At 42.9% G+C, this 9,881-nt stretch overlaps 1 non-coding gene across 1 annotated transcript; it reads right to left on the bottom strand.

Annotated features, from left to right (window-relative positions):
* Nucleotides 1–9,366: 9,366 nt before the first annotated feature.
* Nucleotides 9,367–9,504, bottom strand: LOC119936822. Its single transcript, XR_005453856.1, has one exon. It is a non-coding gene; the product is annotated as a small nucleolar RNA SNORA7 (small nucleolar RNA).
* Nucleotides 9,505–9,881: the final 377 nt, after the last annotated feature.

The following is a 9,881-nucleotide window of genomic DNA, read 5'->3' as shown; positions in this document are numbered from 1 at the left end:
CGTAAGCACTCATTAAATACCACTGATGGATTGATTGATTAATTCAATCAATCAATCAATAAACTCCTCACCCTTGGCTTCAAAGCTGTCCATCACCTCGCTCCCTCCTACCTCACCTCCCTTCTCTCCTTCTCCAGCCCACCCCGCACCCTCCACTCCTCTGCCATTAATCTCCTCAAAGTACCTCGTTCTCGCCTGTCTGGCCATTGACCCCCAGCCCACATCATCCCCCGCGGCCTGGAATGCCCTCCCTCTGCCCATCCGCCAAGCTAGCTCTCTTCCTCCCTTCAAGGCCCTACTGAGAGCTCACCTCCTCCAGGAGGCCTTCCCAGACTGAGCCCCTTCCTTCCTCTCCCCCTTGTCCCCCTCTCCATCCCCCCCATCTTACCTCCTTCCCTTCCCCACAGCACCTGTATAAATGTATATATGTTTGTACATATTTATTACTCTATTTATTTATTTATCTTGTACATATCTATTCTATTTATTTTATTTTGTTAGTATGTTTGGTTTTGTTCTCTGTCTCCCCCTTCTAGACTGTGAGCCTGCTGTTGGGTAGGGACTGTCTCTGTGTGTTGCCGACTTGTACTTCCCATGCGCTTAGTACAGTGCTCTGCACACAGTAAGCGCTCAATAAATACGATTGATTGATTGATTGATTGATTAATTACAATCCTTATCTAAAGGACAGCTGAGATCAAAAGGAAATAGAAACCTCTCTTCTTTCACTAAGTGGCACTTGTGGTTATGTGGCCACAAAGTGACGTTTACTTCTTCATGAAAAGCAAGTGTGGTACGTCATCCTGTTTGGAGGCCCACCCCTGCATCTCAGTTGTTGACCAGAAATCCCTACCCTCATTTTTAAAATGGTATTAAGTGCTTACTATGTGCCAGGCACTGTTCTAAGTGCTGGATAGATACAAGGTAATCAAGTTAGACAAAATCTCTGTCCCAAATGGGGCTCGCAGTCTTAATTACCATTTAACAGATGAGGTAACTGAGGCACAGAGGAGTTGAGTGACTTTCCCAAGGTCATATAGCAGACAAGTGGCAGAGCCTGGATAATAACCCAAGTCCTTGTCATTTCCAGGCTCCTGCATTATCAACTAGGTCACACTGCTTCTCTTCCTCTCCTCTACTTTCCCCATCCTCATTCTCCAGTCCCATCCTGATGCTCTTTATAGCATTTTCTTCCAGCATCCCATGCTTGCCACATCCCTGCACCTCACCCCCTTCCCTCGTCCATGTGGTCTTTTTGCTGTTCCTGGCTGCACTGGATCTGAATTTAGCCCTTAACCAGACACTTCCAGCTTGCTTTGTTTTATTGGTTGTTGTTGCTTTGCACTGCCTGTTCTCATGGTTCATAATTCACACCACCCAGGACTTGCAAGAGCCATGGAATGGAACCAGGATAGGATGAGTCTGTCCAGGAGGGTTGACATCCCACCCAATCTGGTAACAATCTCCAAGACTTTGGTAGACCTGATAAAAAATCAGTAACTTTGAGTGAAGCAGCATGACCTAGGGTCCCAGAGCTATCTGAACTGTGAGCTTTTTTGTGAGACAAAGATGGAGACCATTCTTCTATCTCCTCTAGTGCTTAGTTATTTCACACATAGTAAGCCCTTAACAAGTACCATAATTATTATTATTATTATTAATTGTTAGGATTGAGAATCAGGAGACCTAGCTTCTAGAGAAGCAGCATGGCTCAGTGGAAAGATCATGGGCTTGGGAGTCAGAGGTCATGAGTTCTAATCCTGGCTCTGCCATTTGTCAACTGTGTGACTTTGGGCAAGTCACTTCACTTCTCTGTGCCTCAGTTCCCTCATCTGTAAAATGGGGATTGAGACCGTGAGCCCCAGGTGGGACAACTTGATTACCTTGTATCACCCCAGCACTTGGAATGGTGCTTGGCACATAGTAAGTGCTTAACAAATACTATCATTTGTTATTATTATTATTATTATTATTATTAGCAGGTTTGCCACTTGCCTGCTATATGACCTTGAGTAACTTCTATGTGCCTCAGTTTCTTCATCTATAAAATGGTTATTAAATACATGTTATTTCTCCTGCTTAGATTAGGAGGTTAGATCAGGAACTGTATCTGATCCGATTGCATCTACCTGAGTGCTAGTAAGTGCTTAAGAAAAACCACAATTATTATCACTACTATAAACTGTTCTATATCATGACTATTCTTAGGAGATGTATACACAGGAACTGCTTCCCAGAACAGTGATGCAGATTGATAATAAAATAAAGAATGGTTTACCAGGAAAACCGATCTATCAAAAGTATTCATTGAATATCTACTTTGCGGAGAACTCTGAACTAAATATGTAGGAAAGTGCTATAATAAAGCTGACAGTCTAGTAAGGGAGACAAATATTCAAATAAACTATAGATAAAGAGGGAGAAGGAAAAGTGTTTTTGTACAAGAAATGTTGCTTTAGTACCAGGAAAAACATGGCATAGAGAAAAGTAGTGTGGTATAGTGAGGAGCAACATGTTGTGGTGGAAAGTATACAGGCTTAGGAGTCAGGGTACCTGGATTCTAAAACCAGCTCTGTGACTTGCCTACTGTGTGACCTTGGGAAAATCACTTAACTTCTCTGTGCTTCAGTTTTCTCATCTGTAAAATGGGGATTCAATCCCTGTTTTCTCTCCTATTTAGACATTGATCCCCATTGTGTCTGACTTGATTAACTTGAATCCACCCCAGTGCTTTGAACAAACCTTGATAATAAGTACTTACAAATACCACTATTATTATTAGTTGTAATTATGTATTTAAAATACAGACAACATTGTTAGGAGAGGTTGTGAGAATTTAGGGGTTTAAGGTGGCACAGATGTGCTGGAGATGCAGTAGGGGGATATAAACAGGGAAAACAGAAATGAATCACAGAAGTTCTCCTGGAGATATGATTTCCAAAGGACTTTGAAAATTGGCAGAGCCATGGTCTGTCAAATTTTAAAGAGATTGGTGGTGTGGGGAGAGAATTCCACATAGGTGAAGTGAAGTGAGCAAGTGGTAAATCATTGGAGAGATGAGAATGAGGCATAGTGAGTAGTAGGTTAGTTTCAGAGGAATAAAGAGTGTGAGCTGGAATGAGGCAGGAAAGAAACAGGAGTTAACTGAGTTTCTTAAAGCCAATTGCAAGTAATTTCTGCTTGATGTAGAGAAGAATGGGAAAGCTGGGGATTTGAGGGTGTTGGGAGACATTTTCAGAATGGCAGTTTTAAAAACAGAACTGAAATCTGATTAATTATGGACTTGAGAAGAGAGAGATTGGTAGGGAAATGACAGGAGCCTAGACAAGGGTAGTGGTCTAGAACAGAGAGGAATTGTGTTGATCCTGGAAATATTGTAGTGGAAAAATTAGCAATATTTGGTGACAGGCTGAATAAAGGGATTAAAAAAGAGGGAGGAGGCAAGAATAATGCCTATGTTTCTTGTCTTCAGATATTTTAACTGTGATAAGAAAGTTAGGTAGAGAAGAGGACCATGTCTTGTACTTTTAATCCTTGCCCAAGAGCCAATTCAGTGTTCTGGGCAGGGTGGATGCTCAAAGAATACTACTGCATGAATGACTGGAACATGATGAGAAGCATGAGAAGCAGCATGGTTTCATGGAAAGAGCATAGGCTTGGGAGTCAGAGGTCGTGGTTTCTAATCCTGGCTCTGCTACTTGTCAGCTGTGTGACTTTGGACAAGTCACTTAACTTCTCTGTGTCTCAGTTATCTGTAAAATGGGGATAAAGACTGTGAACCCCACGTGGGGCAACCTGATTACCTTGTATCTATCCCAGCTCTTCGAACAGTGCTTGGCATATAGTATGTGCTTGACAAGTACCAACAGCATCATAATCATGAGTTCAATTCTGGACATATTAAGCTTGAGGTGCTGGCAGGGTATACAGGTTAAGATGTCAAACCAGAAATCTGAAATTTATGTATTTACATTAATGCTTGTCTCCTCTTCTAGACTGTAAGCTCCTTGTGAGCAGGCAGTGTGCTTACCAACTCTGTGATATTGTACTTTCTCAAATGCTTAGCACAATGCTCTGAACTCAGTGAATACAATTGGTTGATTGACTGATTAACTGCAAATTCTACTATCCAGAAAGAACAGTGAGCATTGATTAAGCTGAACATAAATTTCAATCTAGCCAGGTCAAACAAGAGTTTACATGTCTAGAGAGGAAGGACGTTGACATGTTGCCTCAAAGTGTCAGTTTTCAGTGAGACTAAAATCATCAAAGTTCCAACATAAAACAAATAGACAAATTAGAAAACTGAATCGAAAGGACCAATTTGGCTTTCGGAGAACTTACAGAGCGTGGTGGCGGTCAACCATCCAGACCAAACTGAAGGTCTTGAATTATAATGATCTCCAAAATCTTGGTGGCATAAAGACAGGGCCATTCCTACCATAAAAGACAACATGTTGACTCCTTGAGGAATTTTATCAGCATCCCATACAAGGTGTACCCAGTGGGAATAGGATACAATGAGCCTGCAGGTCAGGAGAGGTGTGGGATGGAATTGCAGCAACTCTGTTTATTGACATGAAACACAAGGTAAGGCAATATCACCACCCCAAAGTTCCTGAAGTGCTCATCAAGTTTTCTCTTTGGGTTGGCACATTTTTCTTTACAAACCTTTAATCAGGAAAGAGTTACGATCAATGAACAGTTTATAATGGCTACTGATTGATCACCTCAGAACTAAAATTAATGAGTTTCCTGATCTTCTGAACAGGGAGTGGTGCTGGGGAAGAGGGAAGCAGGACATCCTTTGAATTTCAGGAGGAAAAATCCAGGCTGACTGTGGTCACATGGACTGTTCCACTGGGGACATATGCACATAGCTTTCTTCTGCCCTAGATCATCAGCCCAAATTCCGGAGCAACAGGAGTGGGGAAAGAAGGAAATCACCTTTTTTCCAGACTCCAGACCCTGAAGGTTTGTGCCACCTGAGTTCTGTTTCCCTACTCATTAGCCTGGACTCTGAGCGACAACCAGATACACATGACCTCTCATGTTTGTTTCCTTTATATTAACAAAAAACCCCAACAACACAAAATAAATCTGGTTTTGACTTTTCCTTTCCTGAATGGGCCCATGGGGGTGACTTCATACATAGAAAGGCTCGTTCTGTCCTCATTTGGGAGGCCCCTCGGGCCAACAGCCTTCCAGGGAAGATACAATCCCTTGACTAGGGAGGGCTCTGGCCACTGTCAAGCCCAAGGGAGGGAATTAGTCTCTTCCCTCCACTCCACCTGGACTCAGCTACCTCCACATCTGGCCAGATCTGAATCCTTTAAGTCAAGACTGCAACTCAGGACCCAGTGGCACATGTCCAATGTTGGCACCCTGCGTCTACAGTGCTGCAGTGGGGAGAGGGCACCAGACTGCCGTCGGATTACATCATATGACTGGCAAGGGGAAGCGGAATCTTTAGGGGTCATAGCTCGGCCTGTCATTCAATCAATCGCATTTACTGAGCATTTACTGTGTGCAGAACTTTGTTCTAAGTATTTGGGAAAGTACAACATAACAGACACACCTCTGTCCACAAAGGCAACCCCTTCAACTTATTCTGGGTTGAAATTATAAGCTGCCCAGATAAATTTGTAAATCCACAAAAACACCTCTTACACAAATCGGCCACCCCAACCCCGACCCATCTTGGACCCCCTCTCATTCCACCAGAAGTGAGTCAGTAGTCAGGATAACTCAAATTTCCAGGGGTAATGTGTGTGGGTAATGCATGATGGTGGGATACACAAAAAGGATAGGGTTCCTGAAATGAGGCAGTTGAAATCAGGGAAGGCAGAGAGAAACGTTTAAGTGTCTTGTAGAAGAAACACATTGGAACAAATGACACCAGATTATTAGGGGACAAAGTGGTGGACATCCTATCATTACAGTGCTCCAGCACTTAGAACAGTGCTTGGCACATAGTAAGTGCTTAACAAATACCATCATTATTATTAATGAGACTGCTGTCTTTATCATCACCATCATTTATTGACCGCTCACTGTTTGCAGAACACTGTACTAGAAGCTTGGGAGATTACAGTACAACAGAGTTTGTAGAAATGTTCCCAAACCACAACAAGTTAGCAGTATACAGGGGAAGACAGACATTTATATAAATTAATAATTTATAACATGCAATTTATAGATAAGTACATAAATGCTGCCGAGTCTAAGGTGGGATGAATAGCAAATGTCCAAAGGTCACAGATCCAAGTTCACCGATGATGCAGAATGAAGAGGCTGATCTTCCTGATCTTCTGAACAGAAGGAACTTCAGAGGAACTTCCTCTAGGCTGGAAGTTCACTGCGGGCAGGGAACACGGCCTCCCCAAAAGACCCTACTTCCTCATCTCATTGTCGAAGACCTCACTGACTACTTCGATGTCAATAAAGCCATCACGTGTGAGCTCTTCAGAGTCTCCCAGTGATTTCCCCAAATTCCAACCCTTTATCCACACACTATGTGCTGTGCCATATCTATGTATATATGTTTGTACATATTTATTACTCTATTTTATTTGTACATGTTTATTTAATTTTGTTAATATGTTTTGTTTTGTTCTCTGTCTCCCCCTTCTAGACTGTGAGCCCACTGTTGGGTAGGGAGCGTCTCTATATGTTGCCAACTTGTACTTCCCAAGCGCTTAGTACAGTGCTCTGCACACAGTAAGCGCTCAATAAATACGATTGAATGAATGAATAAATGAATGAAGAGGGAACTGGGAAAAAGAGGGCTTAACCAGAGAAGGTCTCTTGGAGGTGATGTGACCTTAATAAGACTTTGAAGGTGCAGAGAGAAGTGGTTTGATGTATATGGAGAGGGAAGGAGCTCCAGGCCAGAGGGAGGATGCGAGATAGAGGTTGGCAGCAAGATAAATGAGATTGGAGTCCAGCAGCAAGCTGTAGGAGCAAAGTCTGCAGGCTGGGCTGTAATAGGAAATCAGAGAGGTAAGGTAGGAGGAGGCGTACTGACGGAATTCTTTAAAGCAGATGGTAAAAAGTTGTTGTTTGATCCACAGATGGATTGGCAACCACTGGAGGTTTTTGATTAGTTGGGAGACATGGAATGCATGTTTCTGTGGAAAAATTCATTCCTTCATTCATTCAATCATATTTATTGAATGCTTACTGTGTGCAGAGCACTGTACTAAGCGCTTGGGAAGTACAAGTTGTTGACATACAGAGACGGTCCCTACACAACAATGGGTTCATAACTCAATCATATTTATTGAGCGCTTACTGTGTGCAGAGCACTGTACTAAGGACTAGGGAGAGTACAATATAACAGAGGTGGTAGACATGTTCTCTGCCCACAATGCATTTAGAGTCTAGAAGGGGAGACAGACATTAATATAAATAAATTGCAGCTATGTACGTAAGTGCCGTGGGCTGAAGAGTGAAGCATGTAATATTAATAATAATAATGATGATGATGGTATTTATTAAGCACTTACTATGTGCCAAGCTCTGTTCAAAGCACTGGGGTAGATACAAGGTTATCAGGTTGTCCCACGTGGGGCTCACAGTCTTAGTCCCCATTTTACATATGAGGTAACTGAGGCACAGAGAAGTTAAGTGACTTGCCCAAAGTCACACAGCTGACAAGTGGCAGGGCCGGGATTAGAACCCACGACCTCTGACTCCCAATCTCAGGCTCTTCATCATCATCATCATCAATCATCATCATCATCATCATCAATCGTATTTATTGAGCGCTTACTATGTGCAGAGCACTGTACTAAGCGCTTGGGAAGTACAAATTGGCAACATATAGAGACAGTCCCTACCCAACAGTGGGCTCACAGTCTAAAAGGGGGAGACAGAGAACAAAACCAAACATACTAACAAAATAAAATAAATAGAATAGATATGTACAAATAAAATAAATAAATAAATAGAGTAAAAAATATGTACAAACATATATATAGGTGCTGTGGGGAAGGGAAGGAGGTAAGATGGGGGGGATGGAGAGGGGGACGAGGGGGAGAGGAAGGAAGGGGCTCAGTCTGGGAAGGCCTCCTGGAGGAGGTGAGCTCTCAGCAGGGCCTTGAAGGGAGGAAGAGAGCTAGCTTGGCGGATGGGCAGAGGGAGGGCATTCCAGGCCCGGGGGATGACGTGGGCCGGGGGTCGATGATGGGACAGGCGAGAGTGAGGTACGGTGAGGAGATCAGCGGTGGAGCAGCGGAGGGTGCGGACTGGGCTGTAGAAGGAGAGAAGGGAGGTGAGGTAGGAGGGGGCGAGGTGATGGACAGCCTTGAAGCCCAGGGTGAGGAGTTTCTGCCTGATGCGTAGATTGATTGGTAGCCACTGGAGATTTTTGAGGAGGCGAGTAATATGCCCAGAGCGTTTCTGGACAAAGCCACGCTCTTTCCACTAAGCCACGCTGTGGGGAGAGATCGGAGGCAGAGAGGTCCCCAAGGAGGCAGATGTGATAGTCAAGGTGGATTAGGAGGCTTCAGGAGAGGCTTCAGAAATATCATTATTTCAAGAAGCCCATCTCAAAACATTAAGAGGTATTGCAAATAACTATTTTAATCCGTCTAGTGAAGCACACAGAGTCGTGGACTGTCATTATCCATCAAGCTTTCTCAGCCAAACTTTCCCCATGGATAAAATTTCACTATTATTGGAATGTAGTATTTTAGAGGAAAGAGAATGAGCCCAAGGATCAGAAGATTTAGATTCTAGTATATACTGTACCGTTCTTTAAATATGATCTTACCTAAGGATTAGGTTTTGTTTTCTTTTCGATTAATATACGGCTATGAGGAATTTCAGTGGGCCTATTGAACAAATACCCTGTGAACAAAGATAGTTCTACAAGGAAGACAAAGAGATTGTATTGCATTGTATCCTCCCATGTGCTTAGCACAGTGTTCTGCAAACAGTAAGCACTCAATAAATACAACTGGTTTTAAGGATCTCTATTATTAATGTGGTAACCCCCTTTCAATACAGAGACTCAAGCTCCAATAGAGCAAGATAGAAATCTACCTTCTGCATATAGTATAGAGTTGACAAATCTCTCATATGACCAATGTCTGAGAGAAGAATGTGTTGAAATTTAAATGCAACCCAATAATCTTGTCTGGTCTTATGCCGTTGAGTTGTTTCTGACCCATAGCGACACCACAGCACATCTCTCCAAGAATGACCTGCTCTCCATCTGCAATCATTCCACTAGTGTATCCATAGAGTTTTCTTGGTAAAAATACGGACGTGGTTTACCATTGCTACCTTCCACGCAGTAAACTTGAGTCTCCACCTTCGACTTTCTCCAATGCCACTGCTGCCCAGCACAGGTGAGTTTTGACTTGTAGCAGATTGCCTTCCACTCACTAGCCACTGCCCAAGCTAGGAATGGAATGGGTATGCCTTTGCTTGACTCTCCCTCCCGTAGCCGAGACTGGTGGAGTACTGGAAACTCTCCAGGTGTGACCCTGAGAGGGGAACTGAATAATACAAAGAACAGAATTTGATTCATTTAATTAATTTTGAAAGTAGATCAACAAAAATGCTTTCAGAAAATAGATCCTCTCAGGAAAAGGTAGTTTAGGCTAAGAAGAGATAGAAGGTTAAGGGATGATTAATAGTTTTCAAGTGTGGTATACAAAAGTTGCTTCATTTTTAATTTGAGCATAAGCTCTTCAAAGCAGGAATCGTGTCTTGTTACTTTTTCTGAATACCAGAGTCAGTGATAATTCTCTGCACACAGTAGACACTCAATAAATATTGATGCTGCTGCTGCTGCTGATGGTGATAATTATGATGATGGGGAGGAGGCTGAACAATCGTTCCACACATCCATTGGAGCCCAGACACAAAGA

Source organism: Tachyglossus aculeatus, chromosome 1 (assembly GCF_015852505.1).
Source record: "Tachyglossus aculeatus isolate mTacAcu1 chromosome 1, mTacAcu1.pri, whole genome shotgun sequence".
NCBI lineage: Eukaryota > Metazoa > Chordata > Mammalia > Monotremata > Tachyglossidae > Tachyglossus > Tachyglossus aculeatus.
This window is presented reverse-complemented; position numbering and strand designations above follow the sequence as displayed.